Source organism: Scyliorhinus torazame, chromosome 16 (genome assembly GCF_047496885.1).
Source record: "Scyliorhinus torazame isolate Kashiwa2021f chromosome 16, sScyTor2.1, whole genome shotgun sequence".
NCBI classification, from domain to species: Eukaryota; Metazoa; Chordata; class Chondrichthyes; order Carcharhiniformes; family Scyliorhinidae; genus Scyliorhinus; species Scyliorhinus torazame.
This window is the reverse complement of record NC_092722.1, coordinates 117,921,321-117,948,361: the sequence shown is the minus strand read 5'-3', so window position 1 is coordinate 117,948,361 and position 27,041 is coordinate 117,921,321.

The following is a 27,041-nucleotide window of genomic DNA, read 5'->3' as shown; positions in this document are numbered from 1 at the left end:
TCAAAATCAACGGTTTATTAAGGTAAGTAACTATTTACAGAGAGTGAAATAAAGGCTACCGTACTCCATGACTCCAGGGGAAACCTTTGTTCAGCCCTGATTGCCCAACGGGTCACATGACTGTTCGAGAACGCACCTCTTAAAGGGGCAAACTACAACATCCCTCCCCCTTTAAGTTCCTGATTAACACAGTACAACAATAATGGAACCATTTACAGTACCAAACAACAAATGGATTTCAATGCAGTCTGGGGATTCCTTTGTGAGTGTTGCAGTTCTCTAGCGGCTGTTCTCACAGTCAAGGTAACTTCAGTTTGAACCTCAATGGTTTGGCTCTGAACTTGTGAAGGTGCGTCCGTGCAGATCATTTCCCCAGTGTTCCCTGGAACATTACTGGGCTCTACCTCGGAATTGCTTGCTGCAGCTTTGCTTTAATCCGTAGCAATATCACTGACAGGAATACTAGGGGTTCGCTGCCCCACTGGGTTGGTGCATGATTCTCTCCTTCTCAAATGGTCCAGGTGTTTCTTCACCCTTATTCCTTGGCCGTCTATCTCATACCACACTGGGTGTGTTCTGGCCACGACCATCCCAGGAATCCAATTCGGGCCAGCACCAAAATTCTTCACTTTTACCAAACCACCACCTCAAATGGTTTCTCAGTGTTTTTTGAGCCGTAGAATCATAGAACCCCTACAGTGCAGAAGGAGGCCATCCAGCCCATTGAGTCTGCACCAACCCACTGAAAGAGCACTCTGAAAGAGTCGTGATGTTTTTTCTGTGCGTTCTGTTTTGCCTCCAACCTCCCCGTCAAATTTGAAAATAACAGATCCAACCTTGTTCCAATGTGTCTGCTCATTAGTAACTCGGCAGGTGTAACACCTGTGGTGACATGAAGTGTTGTTCTAAAGGTGATCAGGAAACCGGCCAATTTTGTTTGTAGAGAGGATGACAACTGTTTCTTCATGGCGGCTTTGAATGTTTGGATTGCTCTCTGAGCCAGCCCATTTGAAGCAGGGTGGGAAGAAGCACTTTGAATATGTTGAACATCATTCGTTCTCATGAAATTTTGGAACTCTTTGTAAATAAAAACTGTCCCATTATCTGAGACCAACACCTTAGGCAACCTGTGTGTGGTGAATGACTGTTGCAATTTCACTACTGTTGCTGATGAGGTTGTGAACTTCATTTTGTGTATGCCCAACCACTTGGAGTGTGTATCTATTATAAGTAGGAACATGGAGCCCGGGCAGCACGGTGGCACAGTGGTTAGCACTGCTGCCTCACGGCGCCAAAACCCAGGTTCAATTCTGGCCCTGGGTCACTGTCCATGTGGAATTTGCACATTCTCCCCTTGTCTGCGTGGCTCTCAACTCCACAACCCAAAAGATGTGCAGGGTAGGTGGATTGGCAACACTAAATGGAACCAAGAAACCGACCTTTAGTCGCACCCATGGTCGGCTTGGCCACTCCCAAGGATGCAGTAGGGCCACAGGTGGCACGTTTTGCTGTCTTTGACATTGGTCACATTCTTTGACAAGATTCTGTATGTCGGTATCCAATCAATGCCACCACATATTGCTGCATGCGAGCATTTTCATCTTTGTCATCCCAGGATGGGTACAGCTTAACTCTCGTAATCATAACTTTCTAGCAGAAGTGGGAACGACCACCCTTGCTCCACATAATAATATGCTGTCTTCACAACCTATTTCATCTCTTTTTATTTGAAAAGGTTGTAATTGCTCAGACCTGTTATCATAATACGAGCCGTGGAGGACCATATGCTTGACTCGAGATTATAAGGGGTCCTTCCAAAACATGCCCCTACACAGGCAATGTATCAAGAAAGTTTAGAGCAAGAACAATTTCCTGTGGTACTGACGGAGGCGGTATACTCTTCAGTAGGGGAAGGCGGCTTAAAATGTTGACATTTGGTATGTGCATGCCGGTCTATGTTGAAAGGTATACAGCCTAGCATTGGACCCTAGCTGAAGCTATGGGATGAGTGGCATAATCGTCCCTAAATAAGCCTAACAGGGGTTTGTGGTCAGTGACTCCCATGAAATGTCAGGCGCAGACATATTGTTGGAATTTCTTCCCTCTAAAAATTACGGTAGTCCCTCTTTTCCAATTTGTGAGTAAGGTAGTTCATCATTGATCAGAGTCACCAAAACATAGGCGATAGGCCTTTCTGCACCGTCTTCCATCTTGAGCAATAAAACTGCTATGATTCCATAAGGAGATACGTTGCAGGTAAGAACTATCTCTTTGGAGGGGTCAAAATGAATCAAGAGACTGGACAGCTGCTAAGCTAGTTTAACTTCTTCAAAGACTTGTTTCTGATACTCTCTCCAATACCACATCTGGTGCTTCTTGAGCAGTGTGTGTATGGTAGAAAGATTAGAAATAAATTGTCCGTAATAATTCACCATTCCTAAAAAAGATTTCAATTCTGACATATTTTGGGAGGCTGGTGCTTCCTTAATCACTTTATCTTCTCATAGTTGCAGCCTATGGGCATCAACACGAAACCCTAAGTAGGTCACTTCCTTAACTTGGAATGCACATTTTTCCCATTCCAGCCTTAATTCGTGCTTCTTAAATCTTTTTAAATCTTCTTTGAGATTTTCTCGGTGCTTCTCTTCGAACGCTCCTGTAATCAGTACAACGTCTAGACAGACAGCCACTTTGCGTAGGTCCTGTAGTAAGCTTTCCATCCTGCACTAGAAAATTGCACACACCGAAGTGACTCTGAAGGATGTGCTGGCAGAAGTTTTTGTTGGTATTGACAGTAACAAATTCTCTAAATGCCTCATCTAATTCTAATTATTGGTATGCATGGCTCATATCAAGTTTAGTTTAAGTTAAATCTCCTGCTAATTCAGCGTATAAATCTTCAATTCTTGGTTTTGGGTATTGTCCAATCTTTCTACCTGATTCACGGTTTATTTGTAGTCCCCACATATCCTAATGGTTCCATCTGTCTTCACCACTGGCAAGATGGGAGCTTCCCAGTCTGAAAACTGTACAGGCTTGATGGTGCCGAACTCTTCTCACTGCTCGAATTCAGACTTAGCCTTCTCATGTAAGGCATAGTGCACAGGTCAGGCTCTGCAAAACTTGGGTGTGGCCTCATGATCCAACAGGTAAATTTTTGCTTTTAGGCTCTGTGTCTTGCCGAACTCGTCTTGGAACACCTCTTGGTATTTTTTTTAAGACATCATGAAAATCGCCTTCATTAATTTTGAAGATATCTAGCCAATATCATGCAATTTGGCAAAGCCAATCTCGGCCTATCAGACTTGGTCCTTGGCCCTCCACTACTATTAGAGGAAGTTAAGCTGACTGCTGCTGGTAGCTTACAGGCATTGTGGTCATTCCCAGGATCCTTAAAGTTTCCCCAGTATACGTGGCTAGCCTGGTCAATGTGCTTCTTAACTTCAGGGACTGGACCCCACCTTGTAAAGAACAATACGTTTGTTCTCCTACAATTGTAGCAGAGGCACCTGTGTCCTCCTCCATTCTCAATGGCTGACCACTTACCATCAACATGATCGTAATGGGGGCCGTTTTGACCAGCTTAATGTTGTTTAAATTGTACATTTCAGATCCGTTTTCAGGGTTATTCTCAATACTGTGTACTAGAGTCGGAATTTTTTTATTGTTGGCCTTGGCAGGCTTTGCTTAGTCTTGCACTTTCTCCTAATGTGCTCCCTTCAATTGCAGGAGTAACATATAGTTTCTCTGAATTTATATCTCTTCTGGGGATGATCTCCCCCACACCAGGAGCATTCTTCATTGCCCAGGGTCTGTGGACCAAATTCCCTATATCTCTGTACTCTCTCTGTCTATGAGCCTCTTTGGTGATTCATTCCAGGCGCCACTAGTACCAGCAGCTTCCCGTCAAACTTTGTGAACCTCGCCTGCTTGCAGACTTTGCAATTCCATCACCCCCTGTTTTCAGCACTCTCCATAGCCTGGGTGACCTCTAATGTCTTCTTTAATGTAACCTCTGCCTCTTCAAATAATTTATTTTGCAAGGCCATGTCGATAACACCACAGACTAGCCTGTCCCTCAACACTTTGTTGAGTGCAGACCCGAACTTACATTGTTCAGCCATTTAGTTTAAGGTGCGCCCCGAACCCCACTATTGTCTCCCCTGGGGCTTTTGTCAACTAATTAAATTTGTATCGTTGCATTATCACCAAGGGCTTTATGTGATAATGTCCCTTGATTAATTCCACAAGCTCCTTGAAAGTTTTGGAGTCGGGGCCATCTGGAGAAGCCAGATCTCTTATCAGGTTATAGGTTGGAGCCCCACAGTCTGTTAATAGGATTACCCACGGGGAGAGGAGCGATCCGGCGGCAGAGCACAGGGCAGGACAAGCGGTGGCCAGGACCGAAGCGGCGGCCAGGCCCGAAGCGGTGGCGAGGACCGAAGCGGGGGCCGAACCTGCAGGGAGGAAGGAATGGAGGAGCGGCCGACACCCCCCCCCCCCCCCAGCAGGAGAGCGCAGGGTGCGACAAGCGGCCGCCCGGACCGGGTAGCGGGGATAGCTGCGGGGAACGAAGCGGGGACCGTCCGACCGATCGGGTGGGTGTTCCGATGTTGGGTGTTCCGATGCACAAATGATCCAACATGGCTGTAGATGGTACAACTCTGTTGTATTGTCTTAAACAATGACAACTACTAACTGCTGGCTTGGGTAATTGCTTCACCAGCTAACCTGTGGACCCAGCCCTATCACTATCTTAGTGAGGCACTCAGCACATGGTCTATGTCTGAGTGGCGCGCTGTGATCTCTGTGCTCTGAGCTATCTCCTGGTAGAATGAGCGGGAACTGTGGTGGTCCCTGTTTTATAGTGCGTGTGCTCTCACTGTTGATTGGCTGCGATGTTATGTGTGTGCTGATTGGTCCAACTGCCTGTCCATCAGTGTGTGTGTGATTGCACCGTGATATGCTGATGTGGATATCATGACATCCCCCTTTCACAAGGATATGTGCCTACATGCTAATAAATAGAAATGTGTACTGAGCGCATCTGAGTATGTGGGTGCAATATTTACAACATGCACATGAGGCTAAACTATATACAGAGGAAGGTGTCAGCTGCAACAGAGCAACGAGGTTGTACCAATAACAGAACAAATGCAATCAGCAAACGACGAGAGAAAACTTCTGGAACAATGAACGACAAGAAAAGAAACTCGTTAACAGTACTGTAAAACAATTCAGTGAGTCCAATGTGCTAACAGGCTCATAAGTCAAGTCTCTCAGGTGGGCAACAAATTTGGGTTGACCGTTAGGTTGGACACCACTCATCGCCCGGATCAATGCTGTGCACTGGCAGTGGCTGGTGGTTCTGACTTGGGGACATCCGGTTCTTGTGGATTATCGCAACGCGGAAGGGCTCCCTGTCTTCGGTATCGCTGGTCTGCATACTATCAGGATATGACTCAGTGTAGGGGGGCTGAATCATCCGCACGTCCCTGCGAGACTGGCGGAATTGTTGGGAGTTGGCAGATTGAGCTGCTCAACAGCAGGCAGCGTAGTGGCCCATCCTGCCACAGCGGAGGCATTGTCGCGCTTTGGCCGGACATTGCCGCTTTAAGGGGCCGGAGCCACAGTTGCCGCACATCGTGACATCATGGCGTTTGTTGCAGTACCGCGCATGCGCAGTGCGGTCCTGCGTAGAGCGCGACTGCGCATCACGTCCCTCTGCGTCAACGTCCCCTCTTTTGGCGCTTACAAGCGCGGGAGGCCTCAGAAAGCGCGTGAAATGGCCGCCCTGATCCGGGCCGCGGGCCGGGAGGAACTCGATCGACTGGACCCGCTCCGCTTCGTCGGACCCGTGCCGTGCCGTTTTGGCCGCCTGGATTTGGGAATACCGGCTGGTCGCGTTCTCATGGAGGACGTTCTCATGGCGTAGGGTGTCCGAGATGACCCCAAAAACTATCTGATCTCGTATCATGGAGTCGGAGGTGGCCTCATAGCCGCAGGACTGCGCGAGGATACGGAGGTGTGTCAAGTAAGATTGAAAAGGCTCATCCTTACCCTGCAGGCGCTGCTGGAATCGAAGCTCTCATTGACTTCCACGCTGAAGTGTTCCTCGAAGTTCAGAAGCACCGTCTTATATTTTGTCTTGTCCTCGCCTTCCGCGAATGCCAGGGAATTGTAGATGTGGATGACGTGTTGCCCCGCCGTGGAGAGGAGGAGGGCGATCTTCCTGGTGTCCAATGCATTCTCCCTGTCTGTGGCTTCGAGGAAGAGCTGGAAGCGCTGTTTAAACAGCTTCCAGTTTACGCCGAGGTTACCAGTGATTCGGAGCGGCTGCGGCGGGCTGATGTTTTCCAAGGAGCAGGATGGCAGATTTCTGAAAGGGTGCAGGTAGGTCTCACAGTTGCTGCTTAGCTTCCACTACTGATATCATGTCGTTTTGGGTGTTCCGATACACAAATGATCCAACACGGCTATAGATGGTACAACTCTGTTTTATTGTCTTAAACAACGACAACTACTAACTGCTGGCTTGGGTACTTGCTTCACCAGCTAACCTGTGGACCCAGCCCTATCACTATCTTAGTGAGGCACTCAGCACAGGGTCGATGTCTGAGTGGCACGCCGTGAGCTCTGTGCTCTGAGCTATCTCCTGGTAGAATGAGCGGGAACTGTGGTGTTCCCTGTTTTATAGTGCGTGTGCTCTCACTGGTGATTGGCTGCAATATTATGTGTGTGCTGGTTGGTCCAACTACCTGTCCATCAGTGTGTGTGTGATTGCACCATGATATGCTGATCTGGATATCATGACACCCCCCCCTCCCCAGCAGCGACCACCACGAGGCAGGAACAAAGAGGGACTCCGGACCAGAAGCCACTCTCTCTCTCTCTCTCTCTCTCTCGACCTGGTGAGTGAGGGAAAAGGAAGGAAAAAAATAACTTTTGCGAAAACAAAACTCTGAAAAAAAAACTTTTAAACTTGTAAAACTTTTTAAAAAAAATTATTTTTGCACTTTTCTTGTTCACACCCAAAACAAGTTCACCTGAGAAGAATTTTACAAACGAGGGAAAAATAAAGTGGTAAAGGAGAGAAGGGAGGGGAGAAGAAAAAGGGAAGGGGGGGGGAGAAAATAAATAAATAAATAAGGGGAGGAGGGAAAAAAAGGGGGAAAAAATGCCAGAAGGGAGCCAAAGCAGAGGGAGAAGGGGCACCAAAGGCAGACGGGGCAATGGGCGAGCCAGTTGAGACGAGCCAATGAGCGAACAAAGCAGCAGAACGGAAGTATCGCCGCGTCAAAAAGAGCTGGGCAGACAGGTGCAGTCTCCCCCTGGGCCAGGGGAGAGCTGGAACTGGAAGGCAGCCTTTGCCGATGCGCTGAGGGAACACCAGCAGGTAAACAAGGCAGAGGCTAAGGCAGACATAGAGGCTGCAGTGCAGGCAGCAATGGTCAAGGCCCTGACGGAGGTGCAGCAGGCCCTGGGCAAAGCAGAGGAGAAATTGGACGCCCAAGGGAAGAAACTGGAAGCCCAAGAGGCGACCATGAAGGAGCTGGAGAAAGCAGCGACTGACGTGAGCGACCGGATCACGGCCCTGGAGAGGGAGGTGGCGAGACTGGGCACAACACAGGAACACAGGAGAGCCTGAAGGGCAGAGTGGACGACCAGGAAAACCGCTCGAGGAGGCAAAATGTCAGGATAGTGGGCTTACCAGAGGGGATTGAGGGTAGAAACCCCACGGCATACGTGGCCGAGATGCTGGGCAACTTAGTGGGGAAGAAAACCTTTCCCAGCCCACCAGAAATGGACAGAGCACACCGGTCGCTGCGCCCGAAGCCAAACGCAGGGGACCACCCGAGAGCAGTTATAGCTAAACTGCACCGGTATCAAGATAGGGAAACAATCCTACGCTGGGCCAGGAAAAACAGAACCTGCAAATGGGAAGGACATGCCATTAGAATTTACAAGGACATTGGGGCAGACCTAGCCAGGAGACGGGCCAAGTTTAAGAGAGCAAAAGCTGCTCTTCACAAGAGCAACGTGCGTTTTGGTATGCTGTACCCAGCGAAACTCTGGGTCACATACCAAGAAAGAGAATACTTCTTTACAGCCCCTGCCGAAGCAAACAAGTTTGTCGAGGAACACGGGCTGGAAAACCACCAGCGAAGGTAGAAATGAGGGGCCCCTGGCAGGGGGCAACAACACGCCGACGGGGGGGGGGGGGGGGGGGGGGGGGGAGGGAGGGGTGAGGCAACGCCAGGCCCCCCACCCCTGCCACGGCGAGCGCACACAGAACTAAGATCAGACGACTGCCCGTGGGACCGCTTCAGGTGGGAGGCCAGGCCCCAGCACGAGGGAACGAGAGTAGCGGAGAAGGGAGAGCAAGCAAGAGGAGTGCAGGGTAGGATAGGGGAAGAGCGGGCAGAAAACCGGGCAGGGGAGAAGTGAGACAGTAATCTCGAGAGGGGGGCCACCGTACTAGCAGGAAAGCTAGCGCCGGGGGCATGCAACAAAGCAGGGCCGCAGCGCGCCCCCAACAGGGGGGAAGGCGCCAGGCTGGGGGTGGGGGGAACCACTCAACAGAGATGGGAGAGCAAACTGCGATAGGAACAGGGGAAAGAGGGACACAGGAGGGGTACAAGGGAGAGGGAGGGAAAGGGAGTAACTGGGAGGGGGCGGGGACACAGGGAAGGAGAGACTGGGGAGGGGCGACACAGGGAAGGAGGGACAAAGAAGGCTAGAAAAGGAATAGGGCTAAAAAGTGCCACAACCAAGGGCTCGAAACAAGGATTCGCTGCGAGCACCCACCCAGTACGGTCTCTGGGCAAAGGGAGACCCCAGAGTGCAGGGGACTACCCGCATGGCGGACGCACAGTGGGCGGCCATGTCAGGTGCCCCCGGGACAAAGGGAAACCCTGGAGCGCAGGGACCCAACTGAATGGAGAGAGCAGTGACAGCGGCCATCCTGGACGGCCCCCTAACAAAGGAAAACCCCCGAGGGCAGGGGCGCGTCCACCAGGTAAGTATGGTTAATTCCACAGGAGCGAGAGGGCAGAAGCCCCCCACAGGATAGTCACCTGGAACATAAGGGGACTCAACGGCCCAGTGAAGAGATCCAGAGTTCTCACCCACGTAAGAAATATGAGGGTCGACATAGTCTTCTTCCAAGAGACACACCTGAGAGAGCAGGACCGGCTGTGGGTAAGAAAGGGCTGGGTGGGACAGACCTACCATTCCTGCTATGGAACAAGGGCCAGGGGGGTGGCGATATTGATCGGTAAGAGGACGATGTTTAGGGTGACAAGGACGGTTACGGACCCAGGGGGGCGGTACATCATGGTCAGCGGGGCCCTGGATGGGGCACCGGTAGTACTAGTTAACTTGTACGTACCCAACTGGGACGACACGAGCTTCATCAAGAAGACCATGGACGAAATCCCATACATAGCGGCGCATTGACTAATCATTGGGGGGGGGGGGGGGGACTTGAACTGTGCACAGGACCCAAAGACAGACAGATTAAACCCCAAAACGGGGAAAACTTCAAGCATGGCAAGGGAACTCAGTCACTTTATGGAGCAGATTGGAGCGGTGGACCCCTGGACGTTCGCCCACCCAGGGGAGAAGGAGTTCTCCTTCTCCCCAGTACACAATGTATACACCAGAATTGACTTCTTTGTGGTAGGGAAAACGGTGCTTCCGGGGATAGACAAGGTGGAATACTCCACAATTGTGATATCAGACCACGCTCCACACTACATGGACGTGAGGCTGGAGACGGGCAGGGCCCAACGCCCCACATGGAGGTTGGACGTCGCCCTACTAGCGGACAAGGCCTTCAACGAAAGGTTATCACGGGCCATTGCAGAGTACACAAAGAACAACCAGAACGGGGAGGTCTCACCGTCCACGTTCTGGGAACCACTAAAGGCCATACTAAGAGGGGAAATCATCGCTTTCAAAGCGCGAATCCATAGGGAGGAGAGGGTGGCGTGGCAGCAGCTGGTCGACTCCATACTGGAGGTAGACCGTAAATACACCGAGGCCCCGACCGTAGAGCTACTGGCGGAGAGGAAAGAGCTACAAAGGAACTTTGACCTGCTCTCCACCAGGAAAGCAGTGCACCAACTCCGCCAGGCACGTGGGACCCTATACGAACACGGAGACAAAGCCAGCCGCCTGTTGGCACACCAGCTGAGAAAGCAGGCAGCCACCAGAGAAATTGCACAAATCATGGATACCAGACGCATGCTAGAAACAGAACCAGAAAAGATCAGCAAAACCTTCAAGGCCTTCTACCAAGGGCTGTACACCTCAGAGCCCCCATTGGGGGAGTTTGGGATGAAACGGTTCCTTGATGGACTGGACATTCCAGTCGTGGGGGAGGGCAAAAAACGGGGCTTGGAAGCACCACTAGCACTAGGAGAGATCATGGACTGCATTAGCTCCATGCAGGCGGGGAAGGTGCCGGGACCCAATGGGTTCCCGGCGGACTTCTACAAAAATTAGCGACAGCGCTAGCCCCGCACCTGCGGGAGATGGTCACAGACTCACTAGCTGGGGCACACTGCCAACCACGCTAGCACAGGCCTCAATCTCGCTGATACCTAAGAAAGACAAAGACCCAACGGAATGCGAGTCATACAGACCCATCTCACTGCTGAATGCAGACGCAAAAATACTGGCCAAAATCCTAGCCAAAAGGTTAGACGTCTGTGTACCTGAGGTGGTCGCAGAGGACCAGACGGGCTTTGTCAAAGGTAGACAGCTTATCTCGAACATCAGGCGCCTGCTGAACGTGATAATGACCCCCTCCGGGGAGAGAACACCAGAGGTGATCGTCTCCCTAGATGCAGAAAAGGCCTTCGACAGAGTCGAATGGAAATACCTCATAGAGGTACTGGAGCAGTTAGGGCTTGGAACAGGGTTCACCGCCTGGGTAAAGCTCCTGTACAACGCTCACATGGCGAGCGTACGGACCAACAACACCAACTCCCGATACTGCACAGGGGCACCAGACAAGGATGCCCACTGTCCCCGCTGCTGTTCGCTCGAGCGATCGAATCACTAGCAATCGCGCTCAGAGCAGCAAAAAGCGGGAGGGGGATCCGAAGGGGAGGCAGAGAGCACAGAGTCTCACTCTATGCAGAAGACCTGCTCCTCTATATTTCGGATCCACAGAACAGCATGGACGGAATCATCGCGCTCCTGAAAGTGTTTGGCGCCTTCTCGGGCTACAAACTCAACATGAGCAAAAGCGAGATCTTCCCAGTACACCCACAAGTAGGTGAGGCAGCACTAACGGGACTGCCGTTTAAACAAGCCCGACACAAATTCCGCTACCTGGGGATCCAAATAGCCCATGACAGGAAAGGGATCCACAAATGGAACCTCACCAGTCTGACGGAGGAAGTAAAAAAGGACCTGCAAAGATGGAACACACTCCCACTCTCCCTCGCGGGGAGAGTCCAGACGATCAAAATGAACGTGCTGCCCAGGTACCTCTTCCTATTCAGATCCATCCCGATCTACATCCCCAAGGCCTTTTTCAAAGCACTCGACAAACTAATCATGGTGTTCGTATGGGGGGGGAGGAATGCTAGGATCCCAAAGAAGGTCTTACAAAAAACAAAATCCGGGGGGGCTTGCCCTCCCAAACCTACAATTGAACCACTGGGCGGCGACGGCCGAGCGAATAAGGGGATGGATCAAGGAGCCAGAAGCCGAATGGGTGCGCGCAGAGGAGGCCTCCTGCATGGGGACCTCCCTCCGGGCCCTCGCCATGGCAGCACTCCCATCCCCACCCAAAAAACACCCCAGCAGCCCGGTGGTAATAGCCACCCTCCAGTCCTGGAACCAAATACGGCAACAATTTGGCCTGACCAGAATGTCGGGTAAAGCTCCCATCTGCAACAACCATAGGTTCACACCAGCACTGACTGACGCCACCTTCAAAAGGTGGGGACAGGACAGAAGGACACTGACAGTCAGGGACCTATACACGGACGGCAGGATCGCAACACTGGACAAACTGACAGAGAAATTCCAGCTAGCCAGGGGGAACGAGCTAAGGTACCTGCAACTAAAAAACTTCCTACGAAAGGAGACAGGGACATACCTACAACCACCACGACAGACACTACTGGAAGAGTTACTGGACGCAAGCATACTCGATAAAGGAAGCTGTAGTGACATGTATGACCGACTGGTGGAAGGGGCCGACAACGTACTGGACGCAACAAGAATAAAGTGGGAGGAGGACCTGGGGATCGAAATAGGGTGGGGACTCTGGAGCGAAGCACTGCATAGGGTCAACTCCACCTCCACGTGCGCAAGGCTCAGCCTGACGCAACTAAAAGTGGTACATAGAGCCCACTTAACAAGAACCCGTATGAGTAGGTTCTTCCCGGAGGTGGAGGATAGATGTGAGCGGTGCCAAGGAGGCCTAGCCAACCACGTCCACATGTTCTGGTCTTGCCCCAGACTTGCAGGGTACTGGACAGCCTCTTCGAGGCAATGTCCAAGGTGGTGGGGGTGAGGGTGGAGCCATGCCCGAAAGTGGCGGTCTTCGGGGTTTCAGACCAGCCAGATCTATTCCTGGGGAGGAGGGCGGACGCCCTTGCCTTTACCTCGCTGATCGCCCGCTGTAGAATCCTGTTCGGCTGGGGGTCAGCAGCACCACCCAAAGCTGCAGACTGGCTGTCCGACCTCTCGGAATCTCTCCAAATGGAGAAAATCAAATTCACCATCCGAGGGTCAGACGACGGCTTCCACAGAACGTGGGAGCCATTCACCCAATTGTTCCGGGACCTGTTTGTGGCCAACAAACAAGCAGAATAGCCAGGTAGCCAAGAATCAGGGGAGAGTTTTGCTGTGTTAGGATTATTACTATTTATTATGAAAAACTTTGCAAAACTTGAATTTAAAAATATTTAAAAAAAAATAAGATTACCCACTGCTTAGCCACACCCCACTCCAATTTAATTGGCCTTTAAAAAATAGGGAGGGCATTTAACATACAGCACCCACTGCTCCGTGTTAGGATTGAATGGCTCATGTTTGCCAAAAAGAGGCATTTTGACACTCACAAACTGCTGAATGAGTTAGCTTCAAAGGAAAGGTTTCCACATGAGGACTGCTCTCCCAATTCCTGTAGCAGTACGAAAGCACTCCAATTAAACCTCATCGCCAAATGTATTATCTTGATAGCCTGGCAACTACCAAGTCGATTCAAGAATAAACAGTTTATGAAGGTAAGTAACTATTTACATGCCCATCAGAGAACTCACTCCTTAAAGGGGCATGCCGCCACAGTATGCATTTAAAAAAAACATTGATTATATCAGCCCCAGCTCAGCACTTCTGCACTGTGGAGTTGCACACTTTCACTACCCCAAAGCTCAGTCTTTGAATCAAATCTGGATCTAGATTCGGGACCTTCCTTGTATGGGACTGCAAGAGTGGGAAGTGGCGAGCAGGAGAGCTGGGAAACAGAAGATTCAGCAAGAATAGTGGTCGGCAAGAGGGTGAGTCAGAGAGAAGCAGAGGCCACAAGTTGGACGGTTGGCAGCAAGGGAAAGGGTCAAGGAACGGGAAAGATCACTCAAAAGTGGAACCAATCGAGTCACACAGCCTCAAACTAGCGTGGAGTGACTTTAATTTGTAAAACATTTTGTATTCCTTTCTCAAAGTTACAAAGCCACAGAGTGGACAGGGCAAGCCCTTAATCCAACTCGTTGTTTGCTCCCAAAACCAATTCAAATTGAATTCAATTCATGGGGCTGGTTTCTCCGATTTGAAGTCTAAGTGCTGACCCCTTTATGCGAACAGTGGCGTTTTACGCCAGAAAAAAATGTGCAAAACCTGCACCGATCCTCCATCTGGTGGTGGGGCGAGCGGCCATGCAGCGTAAAGCCCCCGGCTTTACCTGTAGATACGAACGGAGAATTGCCGGGTCCGTGGCCGCGCATGTGCACGAAGCGGCCTGCAGCGGCCGTGCTGTGCAACATGGCGCCGACCGTGCGTGGACCTGGCCTGTCACATACTGTCCTCCAGTAACCCCCCCCCTCAACCCCCGGACCACCCCCCACCAGTGCCCCAGCCCCGCCAAAGCTCCCCCTGCCCGTGGAACGGCTCCCCCCCCGACTGTGGCGGCGCTGGACTCAATTCGCAGCCACCATTCCGGGATCACCGGGGGCGGAGCATTGGGGGAGGGGCTCAGGTGAGGCCGGCCATATGGCGTGCGGTGAGCTCTTCAAGTAGCTCACTTTCGAGGGGGCGGAACATCGCAAAAGTGGCGTCAGCCCCGATTGTGGCGCAAACAGGGATTCTTCGCATGATTGCCGAACGTGATTTCAGCATCGGCGACTGGACAATCCCGCCCATGGTGTCCACAACAGAGACATGCAAGATCCAAGCTGAAAGAAAAGGCATTGCACCTCATCTTGGGCTTGATCTGATGTTTGATCTTAGCCACAAGGCCGAGAAGCGATATGAACCTCATGATGCTAAACAAGAATAGAGGCCCAATTAGCTGACATGTTAAAGAGACAATGTTAAATGGGACAACATTGAACAGGGACTTACTGTATTAAGTTAGAATATTATGGAATAACAATAACTCAGTATTAAAAAATTGTAAACATCAGAATGACCCACAAGATATGCCATGCCTCATATTGATATCTTTAGTGATGAGTCTTCAAAGACCAGAATTTGTACAGCAAAACTAAGCTTTCTCCACAGGTCTCATTTTATGCTACCTGCTTGTGGACGATATTGTGCTGCCTATCCATTGTCCTGCAGTCAGTAGCGCCCTCCAGTGTGTGTGTTAAAAATGCAAGTAAATTTTAATCATGACACAGCGACGGGCTGGATTCTCCACCTCGCGATGCCGGTAGCGGAATTCCCGATGCAGCAGAGAATTCAGTGTCGGGGAGAAAATCGTATCGGTGCCAGCTGGCGACCTGTTTCAGATGTACCGGCTCCCCGCTGGTGTCGGGGTCGAGGTTCATGCCCGGGCATCATGTTCGTTGGCCCTCATGATTCTCCCCCTCGCCAATGCAAGACCTATCAAGGAGTAAGACCCTGGCTGGGATTCTTCAAAATCCCGGCTAAGTGTTGACGTAAACACCGGAGTGTTTCACGCTGGCGACAAAGGGCCTCTTGGCCCAGCGATTCAGTGGCCCGCAAAGAGGCCAGCATGGGCGCCAGAGTGCTGCACTGCCGGCGCGGATCCATGCATGCGCATGGTGACCGTTTCCGTGCCGACGCATGCACGTGGTGGCCGTTTCCACACCGGCGCCGCGCAACATGGCGGAGCCACACAGTGGGACCCCGCAAAAGGAAGCAGGTCCCCTCCAGTTCGCCCGCACACGCCGATTGATAGCCCCCGATCGCGGGCCTGGCCGTCGTGTAGGCCCCCACCGAAGTCTGATCCCCCCGCCCCCCCACCAGGACGGCCAGCGCTGCCAAGGGTCCGAGCTCCCGCCGGGTGGAACCTGGTTGGAACCATGCCGGCAGAACTCGGCGGGAACTTGGCCAGTCAATCGTTGAGAATTGGTGCGGGGCCGTTTTTAATGGCCCCCGACCGGCACCGCGTCGACCGCGCGCATGCACGACTGCCACCGATTCTCCAGTCGCTGGAGAATCGCGTCCTGGCATCGGAGCGGTATTGCAGAAATTTCCGGTGTGACCGGCGATTCTCTGACCCAGCGTGGGCCCGGAGTACCCCGGCCCCTGTCAGGAAACACCCCAGAAGAGAGACCCTTGCCTGGAAGCTGGAGAGCAGTTTAGACAGAGGCAGTGAAAACAATCATTGCCTCAACACTCACCTGGGCCTACTGGCTCAGTGTGAGGAGCAGCACCAGTCAATTACTGGTTTAAACCCTGTGTGGGGTGCGATCTAACAGAAACGTTTCTAAGTGTGAAAATAGATAAGTCCCCTGGGCCGGATGGGATTTATCCTAGGATTCTCTGGGAAGCTAGGGAGGAGATTGCTGAGCCTTTTCTTTGATCTTGAAATCATCTTTGCCTACAGGAATAGTGCCAGAAGACTGGAGGAAAGGAAATGTTGTCCCCTAGTTCAGAATGGAGTACAGTCACAAGTGGAGTACCACAAGGATCTGTTCTGGGGCCGTTGCTGTTTGTCATTTTTATCAATGACTTAGAGGAAGGCGCAGAAGGGTGGGTGAGTAAATTTGCAGACGATACTAAAGTCGGTGGTGTTGTCGATAGTGTGGAAGGATGTAGCAGGTTACAGAGGGATATAGATAAGCTGCAGAGCTGGGCTGAGAGGTGGCAAATGCAGTTTAATGTAGAGAAGTGTGAGGTGATTCACTTTGGAAGGAATAACAGGAATGCGGAATATTTGGCTAATGGTAAAGTTCTTGAAAGTGTGGATGAGCAGAGGGATCTAGGTGTCCATGTACATAGATCCCTGAAAGTTGCCACCCAGGTTGATAGGGTTATGAAGAAGGCCTATGGAGTGTTGGCCTTTATTGGTAGAGGGATTGAGTTCCGGAGTCGGGAGGTCATGTTGCAGCTGTACAGAACTCTGGTACGGCCGCATTTGGAGTATGGCGTACAGTTCTGGTCACCGCATTATAGGAAGGACGTGGAGGCTTTGGAGCGGGTGCAGAGGAGATTTACCAGGATGTTGCCTGGTATGGAGGGAAAATCTTATGAGGAAAGGCTGATGGACTTGAGGTTGTTTTCGTTGGAGAGAAGAAGGTTAAGAGGAGACTTAATAGAGGCATACAAAATGATCAGGGGGTTGGATAGGGTGGACAGTGAGAGCCTTCTCCCGCGGATGGATATGGCTGGCACGAGGGGACATAACTTTAAACTGAGGGGTAATAGATATAGGACAGAGGTCAGAGGTAGGTTCTTTACGCAAAGAGAAGTGAGGCCGTGGAATGCCCTACCTGCTACAGTAGTGAACTCGCCAACATTGAGGGCATTTAAAAGTTTATTGGATAAACATATGGATGATAATGGCATAGTGTAGGTTAGATGGCTTTTGTTTCGGTGCAACATCGTGGGCCGAAGGGCCTGTACTGCGCTGTATTGTTCTATGTTCTATGTTCTAAGGGGAGTAGAGACAACCCCAGTAACTATAGACCAGTGAGCCTTACTTCTGTTGTGGGCAAAGTCTTGGAAAGGTTTATAAGAGATAGGACGTATAATCATCTGGAAAGGAATAATTTGATTAGAGATAGTCAACACGTTCAGACTGGAGTCCAGTTACTAGTGGTGTACCAGAGGATCTGTTTTGGGGCCACTGCTGTTTGTCATTTTTACAAATGACCTGGAGGAGGGCGTAGAATGATGGGTGAGTAAATTTGCAGATGACACTAAAGTCGTTGGAGTTGTGGACAGTGCGGAAGCTTGTTGCAAGTTACAGGAAGACAGAGTACTGGGCTAATGGTAAGATTCTTGGCTGTGTGGATGAGCAGAGAGATCTCGGTGTCCATGTACATAGATCCCTGAACGTTGCCACCCAGGTTGAGAGGGTTGTTAAGAAGGCGTACGGTGTGTTAGCTTTTCTTGGTAGAGGGATTGAGTTTCGGAGCCATGAGGCCATGTTGCAGCTGTACAAAACTCTGGTGCGGCCACATTTGGAGTATTGCGTGCAATTCTGGTCGCCGCATTACAGGAAGGATGTGGAAGCATTGGAAAGGGTGCAGAGGAGATTTACCAGAATGCTGCCTGGTAAGGAGGGAAGATCTCATGAGGAAAGGCTGAGGGACTTGAGGCTGTTTTCGTTAGAAAGAAGAAGGTTAAGAGGTGACTTAATTGAGGCATACAAGATGATCAGAGGATTAGACAGTGAGAGCCTTTTTCCTCAGATGGTGATGTCTAGCACGAGGGGATATAGCTTTAAATTGAGGGGAGATAGATATAGGACAGATGTCAGAGGTAGGTTCTTTATTCAGAGAGTAGTAAGGGCGTGGAATGCCCTGCCTGCAACAGTAGTGGACTCGCCAACACTAAGGCCATTCAAATGATCATTGGATAGACATATGGACGATAAGGGAATAGTGTAGATGAGCTTTAGAGTGGTTTCACAGGTCAGCACAACATCGAGGGCCGAAGTGCCTGTACTGCGCTGTTACGTTCTATGTTCTATGTTCTAAGTGTTGCAGCGAGTGTAATTTTCCGGGTGCTTCCCGACGGCTGACCCAATGAGACTACCACTTGTATCTAATGGCAATTAGGGCTGGTAATGATGCCCCACGGGCTTCACGTCGGATATGGCTGTCCCGCCAGCTGATTCACACAGACCGCGCCTGGCAGCTCCCCACTAACGAGAGGGAGCAGCTCTTAAACTGATCCCGCAGAGCAAACTCCAGACAGCATGCAGCCATGCCACCCTGCAGACCAACTCCATGATACAGAGAAATGGACGTGGTCCGACTGTTGGAAGTGGTAGAGTCGTGATGGGACACCCCGTCTGCCGAGGGGGTCGGAGGGTCGGCCACAGGTCAGCCAATGCTGCCTGGGAGGCAGCGGCAGCAGCCATCAGTTCGGGGAGTGTAACGAGGAGGAAAGCCACTCAGTGCCGCAAGAAGCTCAACAACCTCCACTGGGCCAGATATGTGAGCTGGCATTGGCTCCCTGCACATGTCCGGCCTGCCACCCCGGTGTCCGCAGCCCCCCCCCCCCCTCCCCACGATCTGGCAGTTGGCACTGCAACCCCCCCCAGAACAATACTACACTTATGCCCCAGCATACACTGGAACCCAGCAGCACACCCCACCCATGCCTAGCAGTGATGCCCACACCTATCTCCCCATCATATCGCCCAGTTCCCTGTGATGCATGAAGCATGCGGCTCACAATGCCCTCTTTTCCTAACAAGCGGGAAAGTGCCCAGACAGGCATCTGGGTGCCAGATATCAGAGTCCATGCCCCGCTACGAGGAATGTGTCCTGGATGTCATGAGAGTGGCCGAGGACAGATAGGTCACCGACGCCGAGTTTGACCTGCGCCACAGAGGTGCGGATCCATCAGTTCCCACCCAGATGACCTGCCACACGAATTGTTCATGCCAGACAGCGTGACCCATCCCTCTCACTGACCACATGTCCATTCTCCTACAGGATCTCCATCTGATGGTGCCAGCCCACCATTGAGGGTATCCCACCTTCCCCTCCGCCTTCCAAGAGAACACTTCAGAGGAGAGCTCAGAGGATGCCACCATTGAGACATCACAGCTATCATTCCCACCTTCCACCAGCGCAGAGAAACACACCTCAGTTGGTGAAAGTAGTGGACAGGCCTCTGAGGCACAATCTGGTGAGCACCACACGGCTGCTGATGCACATCAGGTGGAGGCAGGAACATCTAGGGGGGACAGCAGTTGGAGATCTGCTGGGTCCCAGGACCCAGCTGGATCCCAGTCCGATGCCGGACCTCTGGACATGGTTATCCCAGAGTTGATGCAGATGCTCGGGTGTGGCCATGAGATTCAGAGGGGATGTCAGCGACACTCCAACAGATCCATAGCCAATTGGAGCTGTCCCAAAGGCTACGGACGAAGGAGATGCCACCAGCTAGGGTGACAGTCACAATGGACAGCCTGGAGCACGACGTCGGCACCATGAGTGCTGGTGTCCAAGGTGTTGCTCAGTCGGTGACGGCCATGGCTGAGCGCCTCGACAACATGTCGCAGTCACTGGTGGATGTGTCTCAGACAAAGGTGGACCTTGCCAAGGCACTGTGGAACATATTCCACTCTCTGGTGGGCAACGCCTATGTGCTCAAAGACATATCCCAATCACTGAGGACCGTGTCCCAGACACAGGAGAACCTTCAGGGGGTGCTCCAGAGCATGTCCCAGCTGCTATGTCCTGGACACAGGTGGATATTGGCGAAGCCCTGCAGAGCATGGCCCGGTCACAGAGGGACATCGCTGAGGGCGTCGACACCATGATGCAGACAATGGGGAGCCGTCAGGGCTTGCAGAGCGAGACGATGCAGGGGCCTCTGTTGCTCATTCCATCAACCCCTCAATCCCAAGGTGGCCACCAGCGTGCTCAACCGGGAGTAGTGAGAGCCGGAATCTGACCTGGAGTCTCCCGACAGAGAGACAGCGGCGGTCTCCAGCTCTCCCGAGTAACCCCCTCCTGACAACAGCGCATCTCAGTGCCAGCACGGCGAAGTATGTGCCACCGGCAAGGCGGCTGGGGCCCTCCTGCTCCAGGGCCCCTAGAGGACACCGATAGGGGCATCAAAGGCACCAGGGCGCGGTAAGCAGCAGGATGTCTCCACCTCCGATGTATATCCTGGGGGCACACCTAGACGTAACTGTGGAACATGGAGGGCTAAGCATTTTGAGGATCACTGAGAGGACACTGGGGGGATGATGTGGGCACCATCGGTAGCTAGGGACAGTTAGGGGCATGATTGTACCATAGGGCAGCACAGTGGCACAGTGGTTAGCATTGCTGCCTCATGGCACCGAGGTCCCAGGTTCGATCCCTGCTCTGGGTCACTGTCCGTGTGGAGTGCCCATTCTCCCTGTGTTTACGTGGGTTTCGCCCTCACCACCCAAAGATTGCAGGCTAGGTGTATTGGCCACACTAGAATTGCCCCTTAATTGGAAAAAAATGAATTGAGTATTCTAAAATTTTTAAAAAATAAATAAAAATAATGATTGTACACCATTAAAACAGGTTACATCCGACACATATGAAGCCTCTGTCACGTTATTCCATACTGCGGGCCAGTCTTCACCCACCTACCCAGTGTTATTCTCTGCCCTCCCCCAGCTCCAGTTCCCTGGGCAAGGCAGTCCTAGATTTGGGTCGCCCCCACTACCGAAACGTAGCACGTGCAGGTGATTGGTGTGCCCTGTCAGCAGACTGTGGCATAGATTATGGAGCACCAGAGCTCAGCTCACAGCAGGTTGTCATCACGCTCCTGCCGTGTATATTGCCCCGTTGACAGTGCCAACACAGGCTCATCACCCTGGAGTGATGTAACACAGACCTCGTGATACTGGGTCTCCACATCGGTCTCTGACCTCTGTACTGGCATCATTAGCCAGGGCCTAAGCAGATACCCCTTATCCCTCAAGAGCCAAACGGTCATCCAAGGGAGTCCCTTCTAGATGGCTGGGGATCTCTGACTGCCCCAGGACGTAGCGGTCGTGCACAGTCCCTGGGAAATGTGCTCACACATGCGTGCTCTTGAGGTGGTGGTCGCATTGAACCTTCAGCGAGTGGAACCCTTTCCTGTTAATGATGGGTGCTCCCGGACCGCCCGGTGTGGGTAAGGCAACATGCATGTCATCTAATACCCCCTAAACCTGGGGCATTCCAGTGGCGGCGAAGAATCCTGCTTACCTGGCATCTTGATGGGCTTGGTCCAGGTCAAAGTTTAAAGAGTCAACTGCCCGGGCAAGCTTTTCATTCATTATTTCACGGATGCCCTAGTGGTCTGTTGGTTGGGATGTGCCACACATGTCTACACTTGAGCCCAGGAATGAACCTGAAGTGTAAATGTTAAGGACTGCAGTGACCTTGATGGCCACTGGAAATGGATTCCTCCACCTCCATGTGGTGCCATGTCTGCAAGGATGCCTGTATACCTTGGGCAGTCACTGGTCTCCCCCCCCCTGGGTCCCTACCTGGCCTGGTGGGCTGCCGGGTCCTTAGGGTGTGGGGTGGACCTCTGCACCTGGGATGCCACTTCAAGCCTCTGTCCACACTGCTGCTGCTGCCTCTCTGGCTTCTGGCTGCCTGGCCTGCCACCACCACCGCGAGGGCAGCTTCTGCGGGATCTACAATAAAATCCATAATGCAATATCTGTAAGGGGCTGGAGTGACCGACTATCAGTTATGCCTTCCACCTAGGACCCTCGAGTTCCCCAAGCCTCCCCACCCTTACATTCCCCGCCATCTCTCAGGGTGCTATCCAACGAGATGGTTGTGCTGCAGGACCCTGCCCTGCACATGCACCCCAAGCCACCCATGGGCAACGGATGCCAGACACCAGACCCCTGCTGGGAACATTACTTGGGCCGGGCTCAGGTTCCCTCCCCGGTCCACACACCCACCCTCTGGCCGTGGGGATATTCCCAGTGCTGAGGCCCAGCTCTTGGGTGTTTGATTGTTGGCTGCTGCCTCTATGGTGTTGACACCTCCAGTTTTCGTGCAAAGTGTCCAGTTCTCACAGTCGAATTGGTATGCCAGGCAGTAACACTTGCCTGCGACATGGTGCGTCTACCCACGGGAATCCACTTGAGAGCTGTGAAGTGCTCGTGTAACTAACAATGGCAAATCCCTATTAGCAATAGCTTTCAACTGTGCAGCCAGATGCCATCACGGTCAGAGGGAGTTAAATTGACTTTCACCAGATTACCACGGACAGGGCGCCGTTCTGGGGTTGTTCGGTGGGACCGACAGGCAGAAGCTGAAATTGCTCCTGGCATGGCTATACACTCTCTGGGGGATGGCATGTTGGACCCGTGGGTGCAGCCCCAGTGCCCCCGGGCGGATTACCCGATTTCAAAGATGGCCATTCACCTCCGATTCCCACAGCTGCCATTGTTCTAGCTTCACATTTTTAAATAGGTGTGCTAAAGGGTGCCTCCTTGACCGCTTGCTGGGGAGCTGGTTAAATCACGGGAAGCCATGGAGATTGGCCTTAATTGGTGAATTTTGGTTTCTCTAGTCAGCTGATCCAAGCAATCATCATTTCAAAGTTTTTAAGGCTGACAGTGATGAACATTGCAGTGGGAGCCCATGAAAGCCGACCAGCGCATTTTAACACTGTCTACAAATGAATGGCGGGCCACCTCTTGAATTTCAGCAACTTCATAAAGCTGAACCGGCACTTTAAATCTTTTCACCATGGATCAGAAACCCACTTTCCCAAATCAATCACATAATCCAACATCGGAGAAAAATATTCCTCAGATACATGACTGCGTTGGATCTGGATAAACAGACGGAAGCTGAACAAGTTAACACTCTGCTTTATTCGGTAGGCCTGATAACGGATGACATAATTACTAGATAAGGAATCAATGAATCATCTGCTAAATTTGAATTACTAAAATAATTTGATGTTTATTTTGGCCTAAGTAGTAATAAAATCCTCAAAAGGGCTAAATTCAATAAGTGAGTCCCGAAGCCAGGAGAACCTGTCGACAGTCGTTAAGAATCTATACAGGGTAGCTGAAGGCTGCCAATGCGGAGACCAAAATCTGAATATGGCAGGAATAGAATAGTTGTAGGGGTGGCAGACGACTCATGCTTGGGGTGTTCTGCAAGTGAAGGAAATTCTAACCCTCGAGGAAGCCATCCAGATTGTTACAGTCTGAACTCCGTTTACAACACATGCCCATTTTATGGAGAGAACATAAACTTGGTACAAAGGAAACTCCATAGCCCAATGCAGAAACAGGGGCACTCCAGGCAAGATAGGTAATACACTAAACAACCAGCAAAGTGACTGTGCCATCGCTGTGGAGCAAAACTCCCCCACAGACGAGATCAATGTGCTGCAATTTCAGTCCAATACTTTCAATGTAACAGAATTGGACACTTCGGGGCAGCACGGTGGTGCAGTGGTTAGCACTGCTGCCTCACAGCTCTGAGGTCCCAGGTTTGATCCCAGCTCTGGATCACTGTCCGTGTGGAGTTTGCACATTCTCCCCGTGTTTGCATGGGTTTCGCCGCCAACAACCCAAAGATTTGTAGGCTAGGTGGATTGGCCCTTAATTGGAAAAAATGAATTGGGTACTCTAAATTTACTGAAAAAAAAGAATTGGACACTTCAGCAAACTGTGCAGGGCCAAAACCCTAAGATGCACAGAAGACCCAAAGATGATTCATCAGGTTAAGTTTCACCAAGAGGGTACACAACCAGTCTTCAAAGGTTCTGGAGATTTGCAATTGGAAATGCAGACATTTTGGTTAACGGCTAGCTCACAAACTTTAGTCGAGTATTCACTAGAAGCACACATGGACAAGCAACGTCCAGAGGTTGACCTCATGCAAGGGCCAGGTACAACAGCATAACACCTTGGAGCAGATCTAGGTCTTCCAGAAAAACTGGACACATGTCCAGCAAAACAACTCTCCTGGTCTCAGGGTCAGGAGGTTCAAATGTTTATTGATTTGGTCTCATGTGATGCCACTGGGCGAGCTGTGGTTGCTAAACAGGTTCCTCACCTTGCCTCGCCAGTAGTGGAACTCAGTCAACTCCACATTGACCCAGCCAGAGGGTTGGCTCCGAGCTGTGGAGGAGGGGCATGGTACAGTCTCGAAGGGAGATGGAGGGAGTCATACGAGAGTTATCAATTGGTCAGGTAATTTTGTCGGGACGCCAGTGACCCCTTTCGGGACTGCAGCCCTGGCAGGAATGAGCAAGCTGCTCCCATGACTCCTTGAAGATGTCACTGTAGCAAATCTCAGGATCCTCTCATTCTGATTGGTCTCATCAGTAGCAAAATGGGCACAAGTGACGGCTTTGGCAAACATGGTATCAGACATTTGGGAGGTGAATAGGTTTTAAAATCCTGCAGGTGTCGTTAGTGGATACCTGGAAAGAAGCAGAAAATGAAGAAATTTGGAGCCATAGAGACCTGAACAGCCACTAGCAGTACATGCCTACCTGGTCCTGCGGATGCCAGCTGCAATCTGCTGGAAAAGCCTGATCCTCCTCGCTCTCAGTGATGCTTAAAAACTCTGCTTGGAAACCCTGGGTTGGGGATATCTCCTCCAACGAGCGAGAGCTCTGTCTTTATTTCCTTTGACCTGTGGAGTGACACATGGCTGAGAAGAAGGCAGCTGCTGCTGCTGCTCCTCGTGCTCCTCACCAGAGGTCCAAGGTGGGTTGTATTAACTGCTCCCATGCTGCAGCGAAGACTGACAGCAGGAAGTGCAGAGCAACATGGGAAAAGTCCAAAGTAGCAGAATTGGCCGTCGGAGTTGGTAATCAATGGCAAAGCAGTGAAAGCAAACTCTCAGCAGAAGACCTGCCCACAAAAGCCTTCATTTAGGTAGGGAAGCAACTGTCCTGGTTCACTATTTAAAGGCTTTCGAGCCTGCCATTTTCACAACACTGTCAATCCTCATTGTGCCCTCACCTTGTTGACCCTGGCACTTTTAATACAGTTCGAGAAGTCTGTGCGTGAACAGTTAGAACCAGGGTGCAAGATTAAGTGAACTGATTTTTATCTGAAATCAACCATTGTCCTGATTGTTTAGTGCACATCTCCAAAACAGCAGAAGTTAAAAGTGGAGGGCGATGGGTTCCAGTCAGCTCTCCGTGCACACCAATAGCCATTGCTTCCCATTGCAGATTAAAATTAATCTCCAAAAGTTGTTTCCATCTCAGTCAGAAACGATGAGGCAAATGCAATCGGAAGTAGCTTGTTCTGAAACTCTTCACATCAAATTGCAGCCAAGCTTTGAGATGGCAGGTCTTATCTGGATGGGTTGCGATCATTCAAGAAGCTTCCACCACTGCAGTTTTTCACAGTTCAATTGACTCTGTGTGTATTTCTGTCCAGGTATCTCTGAATTCTTTATCTTGCAGCTTCAACAGGTCACAGAATAAGCTGGGAAGCACAGCAAAATGTGGAATGCCAGCCCCGGAAAATATCACAATGCTTTTGTTGAAGAAGTAGGGGCAATTTCTGGGTCAGATCTACTTTATGCTGATTAGGGCTGCGTCCTTCATTCAAGACGCTACCATCCAGGAAAGTAACTTCACTTTCCCGAATTGCCATTTTGAGGGTTAATATTAAGGTTAGTATCTGTCAACAAACTCAGAGGTTCCTGAAGAATTTGTGCATGTTTGTCCTGAATTTCTATGGCAATAAGCAAATCATTGGCAGACTGTGATAAGAATTTGGATGTGAAAAGTTACTGATTGCAGAACCCATTTTCTCACAAAAAAATAGCAGAAGAATTATGAAACCTCAAGTTCAGTTGCACTGTTGATCCCCTGAAGTGAAAGCAAATTTATATTGTACCTCCCTCATTACAGGAATACTGCAGGACCCATTGGCGACATTCGGTCTCGAAAACCATTTGTCTTTCTTTGGTATTTAGTATAATAACTTTGGGGTTTCTTCCACCGCTGGAGATCAGACTGAAGTCACCAGATTTAACTTTTGATAATCAATCATGAAACGCCAACTCCCATCCTGTTTCTTAACAAGATAAATAGGTGAATTGGCTGTGAATGTGTCCTGTTGTATAATATGCACATCAACCATATTCTGCAACGTAAGATATCACAGATAGAATAGGATACAGCTTAACTTTAAAGTGCGTCCATTAAGTTTTTCACCTCCCTTCAGTTGCTCACAGATAGTGCTCAAGCCTGCTTGTTGCAGTACTGTATTAATAGCACATATATATTTGGGTCTTGGTGTGAAGTTGAGGGATATGTATCTTGTGCTAGATTCCCTGCTTCCTGATGCCGATTTCGTAATTAGTGACCGGGCAGAGAATCCATTTTTACGATGGAATCGGGGGCGGCGCCTTTTTCACGCAGGTTTAACATGCTCCACCCCCTCTGAAACGGTGTCATCGCGCGCCGTTGAAACGGCCTCAGGACATAGCTGAAGGCCCTACCCTGATGGGCCGAGTTCACGACAATGCGGGAGACGTGTGGTCGTAGCCATGCGGGAACCCAGCGTGGTGATGTACCATCAATAACCACGAGACGAAATGGTGAACAATTGAGGATTTATTGCGCTAGATGTTAAGCCTCCTGCAGCTGGAACCAGAATGGAGGCAGCGCAGGAGAGTGCACACTTTTATACAGAGCCTGCTGGGTGGAGCCAGCAGGCCGGGGTTTACTGTATTGACTGTAGTACAGTGGCAGTACCGTAATACACGTACTGTATAACCAGTGGCATTTACCACATTCACCCCCTGTTTAAAAAAGTGTCCAGCGGGGGTGAAGCAACAGGTCGAGCCTGTCAGGGGCTTTGACCCTCCGCCGCGATCGCCTCAGTCCCGGTTGTGGTGTGGACGCCGATGTGGGCACCTGCGACTCTGGGAGCGTGTTGT